At 39.4% G+C, this 16,853-nt stretch overlaps 1 protein-coding gene across 6 annotated transcripts in view; it reads left to right on the top strand.

Moving 5' to 3' along the window:
* The first annotated feature begins 15,117 nt into the window (after positions 1-15,117).
* KANSL1L (KAT8 regulatory NSL complex subunit 1 like) overlaps positions 15,118-16,853 on the top strand; it is a 150,608-nt gene continuing 148,872 nt past the window's right edge. For 3 of the 6 annotated variants that reach the window (XM_048213934.2, XM_048213933.2, XM_048213929.2), the window contains exon 1: positions 15,118-15,326. The gene's annotated coding sequence lies outside the window, so the exon portion shown is untranslated. The remainder of the gene's footprint in view (positions 15,327-16,853) is intronic. The other 3 variants (XM_048213931.2, XM_048213936.2, XM_048213935.2) reach the window with 3 other exon arrangements.

Here is a 16,853-nt window from a genome sequence, read left to right as displayed (position 1 = left end):
AACAGACTGGACCAACACAGCAAGAGAGCCACACTGTGTAAATAATTAATGAGAATCAAAAAGGCTGAGTAATTTTGTTTTTTAGCTGAGGTTTTTAGAATCATAATTATTGCTGTAAAATTTTCATCCTTTGTTTCTTTGATGGTGTCATTGAAAATGGTAATATATGAAAGAAGCTGTTTTGATACGCTATTTTAAAATCTAACTGCAAATCTTTACTAACCTAGTAATTTTAGTTTATTGCTCAAGGTGTAAGATTTCTAGGAGACCAGGTTTTTTGTTTTTTTTTCATATATCAGTATTATTTTTGGCATACACAGCATGTATGTATTTGGAGTCATTGGAAAGATTTTACATTGAGATGGAAACCAGAGGTAGGCCTATCATGTCTATTGCTTTGTAACAAATGTGGAAAGGAAGTTCTACTCTGTTTTTGAAGTCTCATTTCCCATTTTTAAGAAAACTTCAAACATAGTCAAAAATAATAAAGATCGTATAATGAACCACTAGCTTCAACATTTGCCAATGTATCTCCCCCACTTGTTTTTCTCAGTTATTTTAAAGCAAATCCCAGACTTAATCCTATTTCACTCATACATGTGTATCCCAGAATACATACCTAACTGATGAAGATTTTTTTTATGTAACCCCAAGGCCATGATTATAATTTAAAAACTTAAATTTAACTTACACTTCCAAATCAACAATAAGTTTTCTTGGTTGTATCAAGAATGCCTCTTGTAGTTGGTTTGTTCAAATCAGGATCCGAACAAGGTCCACCAATTGCATTTTTTTATTGTCTCTTAAATCTTATTTTATTTTATTTTATTTTTTAAGATTTTATTTATTTATTTGACAGAGATAGAGACAGCCAGCGAGAGAGGGAACACAAGCAGGGGGAGTGGGAGAGGAAGAAGCAGGCTCACAGAAGAGGAGCCTGATGTGGGGCTCGATCCTATAACGCCAGGATCACGCCCTGAGCTGAAGGCAGACACGTAACTGTTGTGCCACCCAGGCGCCCCTTAAATCTTATTTTATAACTGTTCTCCTGTCCCTCTTTTTTCTTTCTTTTTAAATTTTATGTTTTAAATTAACATACAGCAAACTTGCCTGTTTTTGGTATACATACATACAGTAAAATCGCCTTTTTTGGCATTCTCTGAATTTAGCATGTAAATAGATTCATGCAACCCCCACCCACCACAATCAGGATACAGAACAGTTCCATTACCCCCCCTCCCAAAATACCTTGTGCCCTTTATAGTCAAATACCTTGTGCTATCTCTGCACCTCTACCCCGATCTGTTGTTATTATAGTTTTGTTGTTTCAAGACTGTCATATAAATGGAATCATACAGTATGTAAGTCCTTGAGAATGGCTTCATTCTCTTAGCAAAATGCATTCAAGATTTATTCATGTCGTGTGATTAGGGTTTTCCTTGTTTTAGTGCTATGTAGTATGTCACTGTATGGATATACAGCAGTCTGTTCATTCATTCACCTGCTTAAGGACATTTTGGTTCCAGAGATTAAATACCCAGGAAATGAATTGTTAGGTCATAAAGGTAAATGTATGTTGAACTTTCTGAGAAAGGCCAAGCTGTTTTTGCAGAATACCTGAACCATTTGGCTTTCCACAAGTAAAGGAAAAGTTCTAGTTGCTCTGCATCTCCTCTCACACTGTATTTTTTATTTTACTCATTCTAATATGTATGTAGAGGTATTGCATTGCGGGTTTAATTTGCATTTCCCCAGTGCCTAATGATATTAAACAGCTTTTCATGTGCTTATTTTCCTTCCACATATTTTCTTTGGTGAATTTTTTTTTTTTAAGATATTTATTTGACAGAGAGACACAGTGAGAGAGGGAACATGAGCAAGGGGAGTGTGAGAGGGAGAAGTAGGCTTCTCGCCAATCAGGGAGCCTGATGCGGGGCTTGATCCAAGGACCCTGGGATCATGACTTGAGCTGAAAGCAGCGGCTTAACGGCTGAGCCACCCAGGCGACCCTTTGGTAAATTTTCTATCCAGATCTTTTGCCCATTTTTAAGTTGGGTTGCTTGTTCTTAATCTCAAGCTTTAAGAGTTCGTTATATGTTCTGATACTGTCAAGTACAAGGCAAAGCCAGGCTGACAGATTCAGCCGGTACAGAAACAAGCAGCCCTTTTTTGTCTCCATTTACTGTTCACCTAGACTGAAAAGATGAGTAGCTTTAAGGTACCAGCTCTCATGTGGCCTTTGGGTGGGAGACACTGCAAAAAAGAGGCCAGATGACTGCAGCAGGAATGACAGGATGCTCTGTTGCTGAGGATTCCGGTCCACGGTGCTACTCATCACTTCTGTAGCCTACGCGTGTGCCTTAATGCTAGTGAGGCAGAAAAGCCCATACCCCACAAGAACCCTGAAACTGTGAGTGCTGCCTCATGACAGCCTCCTGGGTACATAGGGAAGCCAGTGACAAATGGCCTTGGAGCAGCACCTCTCAGGTCTCCCATGCTCTCATGTTCTAGGATGATCACAAGGCATTCTGTCAAGATTCAGCTGCTGTTTAAACCTTGCCTATGTGGCCTATGTGGCACTGTGCAAGGTGGTCAGGCTCTGGCTCTTCTCCAATAATACAAGTCCTTTGTCAGATAATGTGGTTTGTAAATTTCTTCTCCCCATCTGTAGCTATGGGTTTCATAGAGCACAAGTTTTTAATTTTGATAAATTCAAATTAATAATTTTTTTCTTCTGTGGATCATGAATTTGGTATCATATCTAAGACCTTTTGCTCAAACTCAAGTCAAAGTTTTTCTCCTATGTTTTCTTCTAAGAATTTTATACTTCACATTTTTCATTTAGGGGCATCCAGGTGGCTCACTCAGTTAAGGGTCCACCTCTCAGCTCAGTTCTTGATCTCAAGGTCATGAGTTCTTGCCCTGCTAGAACAAAAAACAATGTATTGTTCATTTAGATCTATGTTCCATTTAGTAGTTTCTGTAAGGTATAAGATTAATGTCAAGGTGCGGGGTTTTTTTTGCTTATAGATACTAATTCTGCCAGTACCACTTGTTGAAAAGAATATCTTTATTTTCATTGACTTTCCTTTGTATTTTTGTCAAAAATCAATTGACCATATTTGTGTGGGTTTATTTCTAGAGTCTGTTCTGTTTCATTGATCTATATATCTCCTTCTTTGCCTTCGTGTGGCTTTATGGAAAGTCTTAAAATCAGATAATGGGATTCCTCTAATTTTATTCTTCTTTCTCAAAATTGTTTCGGCTATTCTAATCCTTTTCCCTTTCCATACAAATTTTTGAATCAACTTTTTATCTACAAAATACCCTGCTAGGGTTTTGATTGGAATTACAGTAAATTTTTAATCACTTTGGAGGGATTTGCCATTTTTGCTATGTTGAATCTTCCAATTCATGAATGGGAATGACTCAGTTTATTTAGATCATCTTTGATTTATTACTTAAGCATTTTGTAGCTTTCAACATAGAGATCCTATATGTGTTCGTTATGTTTACAATTTCTTTTTTCTTTCTTTTTTATGGGGGGGGCAGCTACTGTAAATTGTATTGATGTTTAATTCTGGCTTGCAGTTCTTCCTCATTTTTGTGTTTGTTTTTGTTTTAAAGAGAAAGGGAGCAGAGGGACAAAGGACAGGGGAGGAAATTCGGCTATGCATGGAGCCTGATGCGAGGCTTTATCTCATGACCCTGAAATCATGACCTGAGCTGAAACCAAGGGTCGGTAGCATAAATGAATGAGCCACCCAGGCACTCTGGCTTAGTTTTCTGTTGCCAATGTAATTGATTGTTATTTGTTGACCTTGTGTCCTATGATCTGCTAAAGTCATCTATAAATTCTAGGGGGTTTTGGGGGGGTTTTTTGTTCGTTTATTTTTTTTCGGGTTTTTTGTAGATTCCTTTGGGATTTTCTACACAGACAATAATGTCATCCATGAATAGAGACAGTTTTATTTCTTTTAACATGTATGTCTTTTTTTCTTTCTTTTCTCTTCTTTATTTCTTTCTGCCTTCTTTTCTTCTTTCTCTCTTTGTCCCTCCTTCCCTTCATTCCTACCTTTCTTTTTTTCTTATTGTACTTATTAGGACTTCCACTACAATATTGCGTAGGAATTGTGAAAATGGACCTTCTTGTTTATTTCTGATCTTAGGGGAAAAGCATTCAAGCTTTCACATTAAATACAGGTTTTAAGTAGACGTTTCGTAGATGCCCTTGATCAGGTTTAAGTGGTTCTACTGTAGTCCTAATTTGATGAGAGTTTTTACCATTAATGGATGTTGAATTCTGTCAAATGCCCTTCTACATCAATTGATATGATCATATGATTTTTCTCTTTCGGATTATTAATATTATGGATTACATTGATTGTATTTTGAGTATTGAACCAACCTTGCATTTCTAGGATAAACCCCATATGGTCATTGTGTGTTACAATTTTTACACATTGCTTGGTTTCATTTGATATAATTTACTGGAAATTTTTGCATCTGTCTTCATAGGGAACATTTAGCTGTAATTTTCTTTTCTTGACCTGTCTTTGCCTGGTTTTATTACGGTAATGCTAACCTTGAAAAATGAGTTGGGGATTATTTTTTTTTCCTCCACGCTATTGATTTGTTAGAAAAAACTTAGTCATTTGTTTTGTAGAATATCCACCGTTGTTGATTTGCCTGATTGATCCTTCATGGTGATTTTAAATTTATTCTTTTATTCCCTGTGTTTCCTGTAAACTGATAGAGCAAAAGGTTTGATTAGATTCAGGCTCAATATTTTTGCCCAGAAAACTTAATAAATCGTTCTGTGAATCTTCTATTGCATTGTACTAAAAGACATATATTACCTAGTTGTTTCACTTTTAGAGATACTGAGATTGATCAGTGGATTCAGATAGTATTAGTCTGATACTTTCATAAAATTCCCTGTCAACATTTTACCTAATGGTTTTAATAGCCACTGATAATTATTTATAAAATCTGTAATTTCAGTTGGAGTTGTAAAGGATGATTTTATAATTTTTAACTCCTTTTGCATTGATTAACTTTCATAAAGAAGAACTTTCATCAACTTTTTGGTTAGTCTCTGTGTGCATTGGGTCCTCTAGTAATCAGAAGTGGGGACACAGAAGTGCTAGAGGTTTTTTTGAGAGGTAACATCTGTGAAAGAGGAAAATGGAAGGAAGTCATTGGACAAGGGGAAGTCACTGGGCAAGGCCTTAGACCATGAAGCGAATCTGACAAAGTCTTGCAGGGTCCAGTAAGGAACTCTGGAGTAAAGACTGCCCACTAGAAGAGTCCCACATTTGTCTTAAATGGTCAGCCCCTGTTTCTTCTGCCATGATCAGTCACTGTCCAAGGACTGCCTGGGAAGAGGGTGGCCTCAGTGCAAGAGCTAATGTGGATCCTACAGCTACTAACAGTTAGAGGTTAACTGTGTTCCCTACAACAAAGAGGCAAGTTCTTTCTTGAAGGGAGATGAGTTGCACCTCCCTTCTGTTTCAGGATGGCTGCCACATCCTGAAGTAGAATTTGTAAATAAAGGCAAAGTAAATTCTTGATTTTTGTTTTCCATTTATTAGTTTTTAGAGTAATGAGTGGGTATCCTAAGAACTTCCAATGGAAATGTCTTTTTAGCATCAGTAAGAACTCATGGATTTTGGAAATGTTGATTTTTTTAGTTAATTGCAGTTATTATCCTTTCTGATGTGTGAATTGTTTCATCATAGGCCAATAAGATTTGCTGCAAGTTTGTTCCAATTTTTTTTCTTTTTTATTAAAAAAATGTCAAACATATACAAAACTACAGAGACTAGTGTAATGAACTACCATGTATACATCACCCAGCTTTGACAATTATCAGCTCATGACTAATCTTTAGTCATCTGTAGCACTGTATACCCCCTACTGTCAGGGATTATTTTAAGATTTTTCTAAAAGATTTATTTATTTATTTTATAGAGGGAGAGTGCACATGGGTGGTAGGAGGGGCAGAGGAAGAGATAGAGAGAGAATCCGTGAGCAGACTCCCTGCTGAGCACAGAGCCCACCACAAGGCTGGATCCCGAGATCATGACCTGAGCCAAAATCAAGAGTTGGCTGCCCAAATGACTGAGATATGAGCTACCCAGGTATCCCATGTCATGGATTATTTTATTTTATTATTATTTTTTAAAATTTAATTTAATTTTGGGTGCCTGGGTGGCTCAGTTGGTTGAGTGTCTGCCTTCGCCTCAGGTCATGATCCCAGGGTCCTGGGATTGAGCCCCCCATCAGGCTCCCTGCTCAGCGGGGAGTCTGCTTCTCCCTCTCCTCTCCATGCTCCTGCTATCTCTCTCTTGCTCTCTCTCAAATAAATTTAAAAAATAAAATCTTTAAAAATTTTTCTTATTTTATTTTATTTTATTTTATTTTATTTAAATTCAATTAATTAACGTATACTGTATTATTAGTTCCAGAGGTAGTGGGCAGTGATTCATCAGTTGTATGTAATACCCAATGCTCATTACATCGTGTGCTGTCCTTGATGCCCATCACCTAGTTAACCCATCCCTCTAGCCCCCTTCCCTCCAGCAACCCTCAATTTGTTTCCTATGGTTAAGAGTCTCTTATGGTTTGTCTCCCTCTCCGATTTTGTCTTGTTTTATTTTTCGCTCCCTTCCTCTATGCTCCGCTGTTTTGTTTCTTAAATTCCACACATAAGTGAAATCATATGATAACTGTTTTCTCTCATTGACTTACTTCTTTTAGCATAATACCATAGTTCCATCCACATCATTGCAAATGGCAAGATTTCATTTTTTTAATGGCTTAGTGATACTTCATTGTATATATATATATACCACATCTTCTAAATCCATTTATCTGTCTATGGACATCTGGGCTCTTTCCATAGTTTGGCTATTGTGGACATTGCTGCTATAAACATTGGGGTGCAGGTGCCCCTTTGGATCACTACATTTGTATCTTTGGGGTAAATACCCACTAGTGCAAATGCTGGGTCTTAGGGAGTTCTATTTTTAACTTTTTGAGGAACCTCCATACTGTTTTCCAGAGTGGCTGCACGAGCTTGCATTCCCACTAACTATGTAAGAAGGATTCCCTTTCTCCGCATCCTCACCAACATTTATTGTTTCCTGACTTGTTAATTTTAGCCATTCTGACTGGTGAGGTGGTATCTCATTGTGATTTGGGCTTGTATTTCCCTGATGCCGAGTGATGTTGAGCACTTTTTCATGTGTCTTTTGGCCATTTGGATGTCTTCTTTGGAGAAATGTCTGCTCATGTCTTCTGGCTATTTCTTGATTGGATTATTTGTGCTTTGGGTGTCAAGTTTGATAAGTTCTTTATAGGTTTTGGATACTAGCCCTTTATCTGATAAGACATTTGCAAATATCTTCTCCCGTTCTGTTGGATGTCTTTTGGTTTTGTCAGACCGTTTCCTTTGCTGTGCAAAAGCTTTTTATCTTGATGAAGTCCCAATAGCTCATTTTTGCCTTTGTTTCCCTTGCTTTTGGAGATGCGTCTAGCCAGAAGTTGCCATAGCTGAGGTCACAGAGGTTGCTGCCTGTGTTCTCTTCTAGGATTTTGATGGATTCCTGTTTCACATTTAGGTCTTTAATCCATTTTGAGTTTATTTTTGTGGATGGTATAAGAAAATGTTTCATTCTTCTGTATGTGGCTGTCCAATTTTCCCAACACCATTTGTACAAGAGACTGTCTTTTTCCATCGGATATTCTTTCCTGTTTTGTCAAAGATTAGTTGACCATAGAGGCGAGGACTGTCATGGATTATTTTAAAACAAATAACCAGATAAGATGTAATGCTGAAACATTTTGACATGACCCCGTTATTTCTGATAGTGTTCTTGCTCTCTGGCACCACAGAATTTCCCATGCCCATCATGTACAAATTCTGTCTTAGTGCTGGAATCAGCCATTTTTGCAAACATCCCTAGTTTATTTTAGTGAGGTTTTTCTAGTTTCAGAGTACTACCAAATTTCTGGGTTTTTTAAATTTTACCTTCTGTTTAATAAAATCCATCTTTAATATACTTTGATTAGTAAAAATTGTACTTTTTCTTCAATCTTTTCCTAAATATAAACTCAATAGAAGTTTCTCTTAACATATCCCAAGAGAGGTTATGCTCCATTTTACATAGAAAATTATATTGATAGAATGTTTTCTGCTGCAAGAAACAGAAAACCCAAATCAAATTTGACTTAGAAAAATGAAGGAAGGGCTTTTAAACTGAAAAGCTCAGAGACAGAACAGACTCAAAACTGGTTGACCAAACAGCTTAGTTTTGTCACTAAGGACCCACTTTAATAGTATCTTTCCATGTCCGTGGTCTGTCATTTATACTGTAGGCCTAATTTTATTTTATTTATTTATTTAGCTTTTTTCTTTTAAATTTAAATTCAATTAGCCAACCTATAGTACATCATTAGTTTCAGATGTAGTGTTCAATAATTCATCAGTTGCATATAACACCCAGTGCTCATCACATCACATGCCCTCCTTAATGCCCATCACCCAGTTGCCCCATCCCCCCAACCACCTCCCCTTCATCAATCCTGTTTGTTTCCCAGAGCTAAGAGCCTCTCTTGGTTTGTGTCTCTCTCTGATTTCTTCCCATTCAGTTTTCCCTCTTTTCCCTTATTATCCTCTGCACTATTTCTTATACTCCACATATGAGTGAAACCATATGATAATTGTCTTTCTCTGATTGACTTATTTCACTTAGCATAATACCCTCCAGTTCCATCCATTACAATGTAAATAGTAGGTATTCATCCTTTCTGATGGCTGAGTAATAGTCCATTGTATATATAAACCACATCTTCTTTATCCATTCATCTGTCAGAAGGACATCTCGGCTCATAAAGGGCTGGTAACCAAGATCTATAAAGAACTTAGCAAATTCAAAACCCAAAAAACAAATAATCCAGTCAAGAAATGGGCAAAAGACAGGAATAGACATTTCTCCAAAGAAGACGTACAAATGTAGGCCTAATTTCAAAACTGGCTCCTCTAATGCTCACGGGAGGGGCTTTCTTAGTCATATCTAGAGTGAAAGAATGCACTTCTGCCCAGCATTTTGGTCGTAAGAGCTGAAATTCACTCTCATGGAGCTAGTTTTAGTCACATGCCCACCTCTGAACCAATTACTGTGCTAAGGGAAATGAAATGCACTAATTGGCCTAAGCCAATTTGGGCCCACCTTGGAGCTTGGAGAAAGGAGAAGATTCACTCAGAGCACATAAACTGGGTGGAGGGCTGGATACCAGCATGAAAATCAGGCAAATGTTAAGAAAAGGAAATTGTGGAATAAAAACCAAATAGGGAACTAACAAATACCTACTATAACAACTAAAACTAGACCTTGGTTGTTAGGATCGGTGCCTGAGGAATGTCACATCTCAAATGAGACATAATTTTATTTGCTGGTGCCATTTAAAAATTTTTTGATGTGACTTTGATAGTAGAGAGTTTTAATATTCATCCATGCACATACGGAAGACAGGTGCTCTGGCAAGTTACCTGTACTGCAGCAGAAATAAACTTTCTTTTTGTCTTAAATCGTTGATTTTGGGGTTGTTATTGCTTCCTAACCTAACCTCATCATGACTAATACAAATTTCATATGCTTTTATACATGATACATAACCGAGGAATTAGAATGGATATTACAATAGAAATGCAACACCAGTGATCTCAAGAAATGCCATGATATTCACATTTCATATAAAGTGAATCAGAATGTTGGGATCGTTTTTCAGGTGTAGTAATTTCTGACCAGTATTTCTGGATACACTTCTTTAGTAGAGACCTATGAGTTTAGTGTTCTGAAAGCAATACTTTTATCATTTCACTTAGTTATGCAATAATCTTTAATGGTTCCACCATTACCTACAGAATAAACTTTATATTCTTAATCTTGCCTCAAAACCTTCTATATTTTGGTCCTAACCTACTTTTGCAGACTTATGTACCATTATTCTTTCTAATTATACATCATTTTCAACACCCTTAAATACAGCCACAGAGGTTGAACAGGAAAGGTAGTTCAAAAAATCTCTTCTATCAGCTTTTTGTTTGACACTCCCTCCTCCTCTCCCAGCCCCATCACCCAGCTTGCTACATTTAGCAGCTCTGGTTGTAGACATTTTGCTTTGGGAACTGGTGGAAACCATTGCCCAACCAACATCTATCCTCCCTTTCTTTTTAAGTGAGTCTATATTATTCCTAATAATCCCCGTATTATTGGAGGTGACAGGGTGTTCAACTTTAGTTGTTTTGCTAGTCTCTCTTGCAACTAGATATATCCGTAGGACCAAATTGTAGAATTGTGAAGAGGGACTTCAGCAGAGGAAGAGAGAGACTTAAAGGCCTTGTGTCCTTTTCTTATCTGCTGCCTGGGAAGTGGATACAGTGGCTAAAGTTCCAGTAGCTATCTGGGACCCTAAGGTTACTTTGAGAATGGACGTCAGGACTGAGAATGGCAGAAGAAAATAATAGAAGGTAGCCTGGGTCCTTCATGACCTTCTGGAGCTGTTATATCAGCTTGGGGCTATCTACCTTTAAACTTTTTTTTTAACCATACTTCATTAACTCCTAAGGTGCATTATTATTTTTGTATTATTAAAGCCCACTCTCAGTCAAACTGATATAATTTCTTATTGCATCAGTACTGACATCATTTTGATTTTACAAATGTTAAATTCTAAAAAAATAAAATGTGTTTCAGAATCAACAAAATATGTTCTGAGAGATAATTAACCCTTGTATTTTTTTTTTTAAGATTTTATTTATTTATTTGTCAGAGAGAGAGAGCACAGCAGGGGGATCAGAAGGCAGAGGGAGAAGCAGGCTCTCTGTTGAGTTAAGAAGCCCAATGCAGGATTTGATCCCAGGACCATGGGATCATGACCTGAGCCGAAGGCAGTTGCTTCACTGACTGAGCCACCCAGGCATCCCAACCCTCATATTTTTAAGCTATCATTATTTTGGGCTTTTGGATACATTTCATATGGATTATCTGCATCCTACCTAAGACAGACTAGTTTTTTATTTTTCTGTCTACGTTTTGGACTCAGTGCTCCTTGAAATTCCTGAGTCAGCTTTCATCAGAGTCCTTTTTTTAAAATTCAACTTTTTTGAAGTATAATCCTCATACATTGGCATGTACTTGTTCTAAGTATGTTTAAGGATATGTTTTGATGAATGTATGCACCCATTTAACTTCCACAATGATCAAGATATAGAGTATTTCCAATACCCCTTATACTTATCCTGGTAAATGTCTCCTGCCCCAGGCCTAAACAACTGCTTTCTGTGATGATATGTTAAATTTAAATTTTCTAGAGCTTTATATAAATGGAGCCATATAATATTTACTCTTTTGAGTCTGGCTTCTTTTAGCCTACTGTTTGAGACTTATCTATGTTTTTCTGTGTAACAACAATTTTTTTCTTTTTTATTGCTGAGCGGTATAAATGGATGTAGCACCATTTATCTTTTTACCATATGGTGGCTCTTAGGGTTGTCTCTAGTTTGGGGCTATTGTGAAAAAAGGTGCTATCAATATTTGTATACATTAGGAGTCTTTTTTTAATTCTTCTACAGGCATGGGCCAGTTCTGACCACTATTGTATCCTGCCCTGGTTCTAAGAATCTTATAGCTCTTGCTACCTACCCCTGCGCTTTGTCTGCTTGTCTTTTTGACACCGGCTAGTTAGAGCTAAATCTATCCTGAATAGGAGTTATCACCTTTTTAAGCCTTGCTACTTCTGTCCCACTTCTCAAACATGACCATAAAAAGAAAGAATTAAATATAGTAGAATATTGAAGTGGAGGACAGTTGCCCTGAGCATGGAAATTTGAGGAGTAAATGGTACAGGCTTCCAAACTAGTTTTCTATTCTATGAGAGGTAGTGGGGAAAGAACTCTGCCTCTGGAGCTGGGCAGGTCTGTCTTCCAATCCCATATTGGCCACACTTTTTTAGTGTGAGAATTTGGATATATTATTTAACCTCACTGAGTTGTTGGTTTTTTCTAACCTGGAAAATGAATATAAAAGCCACTTTGCAAAATGTGGGAATTAAATGCATGCATGCACTCAACAAATATGTGTTAGAAATGTATATGTGCCAAGCCCTGTCCTTGGTTCTGGGGATACAACAGTGACCAAAACAGCAGAAGTTCCTGACCTCATGGAGTTTACATTCTACCAAAGGGGATAAGACAACAAACAAAAGAATCAACATCTGTGTTGTTAGGTGGTGGTCAGTACCATGGAGAAAAATAGAACAGGGAAGGGCGATAGAAAAGGATGGGCTTGTAATTCCTCGTCGGCTGTGAGCTGCTTAAGAGTAGAATGTGATCTTTTTCCTGTATCACTAGCATTTATCATAATGTCAGCTGTATATTAAGTGCTGCACACATGTTTCTTGAATTAAAAGAATGACTGAATAAAAACTGGTGTTGAGGAGAGAAGTTTATCTCATGAAATCACTGTAATACTGCTTACCTGGACACATTTATGTGCTTCTAGACAGGTAATAATTATGTCAGCAAAAATGGTGCCCTTCCCTTCTCCTTGTTCTTGCTGGTCTGTAAGTCTCCTGGCCATTACTCTATTTTTTTCTTAGAAATCGGAATGCCTTTAATGTACCTCTTTATAATATATCCTTGTCAAAAAAATTAACTATGTGCATTTTTTCAGGCTTTTGCTGAATAAGTAATACGGAAAACAATTTGACAAATGCTTCAGTATGTCAATTTCATATTAAGGAGCTTTGGTATTCTACAGTTTCTGGAAAACGAGCATGCATATGCTACAAATATTGGAATATTTAGGGTAATGTTCAATGTCAAAGAATAATGTGCTTAATATTTGGTTAACGGGGGTAAAAAAAAAAAGTGTGCAGTGTCATCTCATACATATAAAAGATTGTGCTTTTCTTCTTTGGGCTTTTCTGCATTTTTAAAACCAGACCTGGATTATTAATCATTTCCTATTCCCCAAGTTTCTATTATTTTTAAAGTATCAAAAACTGAATATAAAAGAAATGAGAAAATTATGCTTCTATGATGGCTTGATAGGTTAAGATATTTATTTAAAGGCTACAAATTTGGTGGACTGCAGGACTGACTACAAGATAAAAGAATTAACCTGGAGACTTGGAAACAGCCTGTCTCCTAGGGCTGTTTGATGAACAAACTAGATTGTGTCTGTAAAAATGCCTTCTGAATTATACTTGTATAATTACAAAGCTCAATGCCTGTACCATCCTCTACAAATTCCACCAGGGCAGGAACTTTATATATCCTTCACATCACAATACCCATCACAAAATATGTGTGCAATAAATATTTGGTAAGTATATGAATACTTTGTTTTAGTAACTGATAATTATTTCACAGAAGAAAACTGTATCTTCGAGTAATTTGATGGCACTACAATTCCTTCAGGTTAAAATCTGAATTCCTGTTACTCAAGATTTACTCAATCTAATTGCCATGTGCTTTTTGAGCCCAATAATATCATAAACACAACCTCTACTCATACTCAAAGGTACTATCTCCTGATTGATGCCTTCTTTCTTCTCTGCCTAGTCTTTAAAAATACCCAGCTCAAATAAAAAAGTCTTCCTTTTAACTATCTCAATACTGATTTGACCTCTTAGACTGTTAAAAAAAAAATGAATGTCTTACTCATTTTTGCATTTCTGTCCTCAAGGACAAGGACAAATATCCAGTAATTATTTGTTGATTTAACTATTTTCACAACACATCATTCGCTTTCAAATTTTATTCCAATGAAGGTAAATCAATTTCCTGAAACTTTTCCTTACTCCATACGAAGGTGCCATTACTGTTCTGAGCAATCTTCAGAAAGTAGTCTCTGCTGTAAGTGCAGCCTGTCATAAAGTTATTTTAGTAATGTCCCAATCCACTACAAAAACCTGGAACAAAGCGGTTGTTTTCTAATTCCAATAATCTGTGTCACGCCTTATGCTTTGTTATAACTCCAATTCCTTGGATTCCCCCGACCGCCTCCCCCCACCATCCCGATTTTATTCAATTAGTAAGGTTGAAAGAATGGCAATTGTCTTTTTGGATCTAAAATTCTAGTGCGCTTTATTCCCTAAATAATTTTATGTGTAAATTAGGTGCTTAAGAAAGCCTGTAGTACATCATCTAAAGAGCTATATTTAGTGTTCAGTTTATTAAAAAAAAAAAAAAAAAAAGAGTCCGTGGCTGCGGGAATGCCCGGGTGTAGTTTAGCGGTGAGTGGAGCCAGGTGCACGACTCTCAGAAATGTTTTTATGTGTCCCTGGCCAACTATCTCCACACAAACCCCCGTTTATTTATTTGCGCTACTGCAGAAGAGAGTTAACTCCCACGCCACTCAAACCAGCTTTGTACAGATTTAAAAATGCTTGAGCGGGCGGCTCCTCCTGATTTTTACCATAAAACGACCCAGCTGGATCCAAAGCAGATTTGTCACCCTATTTCAGAGCCTCTCGGGGGTCGTACAGAATTATGACTCTGGATTTGAGCGCAGAGCACGTATGCAAGCAAAACCACGGAGTACAGATTTGGCAACTGTGACAAAGCTTTGTTAAAACTTGCCCCTGGGGCCGCAAGGCGGGAGGGTCTGGACGCCAGGAGCCGGCGCAGCCCGAGCGCGGGCGGTAGGGCGTAATGCAGCCTGACTTTCCCCTCTCTTTGCTTTTCCTGTCATGGTAGTACAGAAATAGCAAAGCAAGGGCGGGAAGTCACCCGCCCGTATTTTTGTTTTTTTGTGTGTGCGTGCGCGCGCGCGCTCCCGCGCGTGTGTTTCCCGCTGGCAAGGGAAGAAGTAAGGAGGAAGCGAGAACGACCCGGAACCCACCCCCCAGGAGCCGCTAGGCCTCTGCAGCAGGGTTCGGGCGTCGGGCTCCAGCGACTTCCAGAACGCTCGCGGCCGCCGCTGCAGGCCACGCCCCCTGCCGGGGTTTCCCCGCCACCCGCGCTCATTTGCATGGCGCTTCCCCTCCCCCGCTGCCATTGGCTGGCATTGTGCCCCGCCCACTGCCCCTCCACCACGGCAGGGTTCCGTCCCCGAGCCGCCCGGAGCTGCGGGCAGCGGGCGGACTGTTAAACCGCGGCGGCGGCCGGGGCGGGAGCGGGGCGCGCTCTGGAGACGAGTCAGCGGCGCCCCGGGTGGGGGGAGGCGGGCAGGCAGCTAGAGATCACCTCAGCAGCCCCCACCACGGCCGGACCGAAGGTGCGGCGGCGGAGGGGAGCCAGGGCGCCCCAGCAGGCGAGTGGCCGGCGTCTCAGCGGCGGGCTGAGGGGGGTGGGTCTCCTCTGCTGGGGACGGCGGCAGCGCGGGGAGGGGAGAGCGGAGAAGACCGCCGGGTGGACTTGTGGGCCAGGCAGCCGAATGGCAGCCCCTTCGCCCCCCGAATGCTGTGGGCTGTTGGACTCCGGGTCCCGGCACAGGATCGCGCTTTAGGGCAGGGGTCGGACCGCAGCCAAATTTAAACGGCTAAACGTAACAGCCTTGGCAGAAGCTGAGGGGAGGGGAGAGAAGGAGTGGAGGGAGGGGTGGGGGCGGACCTAGGCGTGGTCACGTGGGGTCAGGGGAGGGGCTTGGCAGGCCTCCCTTTTGTTTTGGCTGGCGCTTGCGCAGACGGCAGAACACGTGGCCTCCTAGGCCCGCCCCTTGTTTTAGCGGCCACGCCTCGTCGGGTGCGGTTGTGGTGTGGGCTGTTTTAGGGGCGCTCCGAAAGGGAGCTGTGTTGGATGTGACCCTTGTTTTATTTTATACTTTATTTCAGGCAACGTTGATTTGGTTTTTAGAATTAGATGGGGTGGAGAGGAATCTAGAGAATTATTGAGGAATGGTGTTTTCAAGTTTGCGTCGCTTCTTGGTGTTCCGAAAGGACCGACGTTGCTGGAAAATTTGAGGATACTTGGTGATTGGTAGCAAGAAATAGAAGGCTGTTTTCTGGTCATTAAAAAAAGGAAGAGGCTAGCTTTACATCCGCGAGAGAAGGCACTGGGATGGACCTTCTTGTCTTTCAGTTTGAGAGGATTAGTTTTTGGTTGGTTCCCTGCCTGCTCTGCCGCGCAGATCCACTCCACCCTTTACCTCGGATCAGCTGTGAGGCGCGGCGCTGGGGGGTGGGGGTGTTGGAGATTGATTTTTTTTTTAAACTAAGGGAGGCACATTCCTTTTTGATTCCCCAAACTTTAGTCAGCTGGTGAGATTTAAGACGGTAACTTCTTTCGTCTTATTCAGTTGGCTTAACTTCGTGCTGAGTTTGATTCTGTAGGAATGTTTTTAAAATACAGGATGGGGGAGTTTTGTTACCATCTAAACTTTAGTGAGATTTTTACCAGTACTGCAGACAAACTGACTGTTTTTGGCTAGGTAAAAGTGGCTCTAGAAACAATTCACTATTGGAGAAAAACCTGGTGTTCTGGAATGTAGATTGCTTGAAAAAGAGGTTTAGCATTGATTTCTACTGTTTCCAATTCTTAACTGGCCTTTTCCTTGGGCAAGTCACAACCACTCTTTTTCTCAGTGTTTGTTTCGTCTTGTAAATAGTTTCATAATACCGTCCCTGCTTTAAGTGATTGTTATGAGAATTAAATACCTTGTGTTAGTACAAGTAGTTTACAATCTTTACCAACACTGCAAAAATACAGAAATTGCTTAGTGACACGGTTTTATAGTAAAAGTCAATTTTTTTTGATATCCATCATACTGGAAGAGTATAAACTAAATGAATCATGAAATAGGATATATTTGAATATCTTCAAAATCTATTGTAGTAACTTA

The sequence above is a fragment of the Ursus arctos genome, unplaced genomic scaffold, assembly GCF_023065955.2.
Source record: "Ursus arctos isolate Adak ecotype North America unplaced genomic scaffold, UrsArc2.0 scaffold_1, whole genome shotgun sequence".
In the NCBI taxonomy this organism is placed as follows: domain Eukaryota; kingdom Metazoa; phylum Chordata; class Mammalia; order Carnivora; family Ursidae; genus Ursus; species Ursus arctos.
Note: the sequence above shows the minus strand (reverse complement) of the source record. Positions and strands in the feature narration are given on the sequence as shown.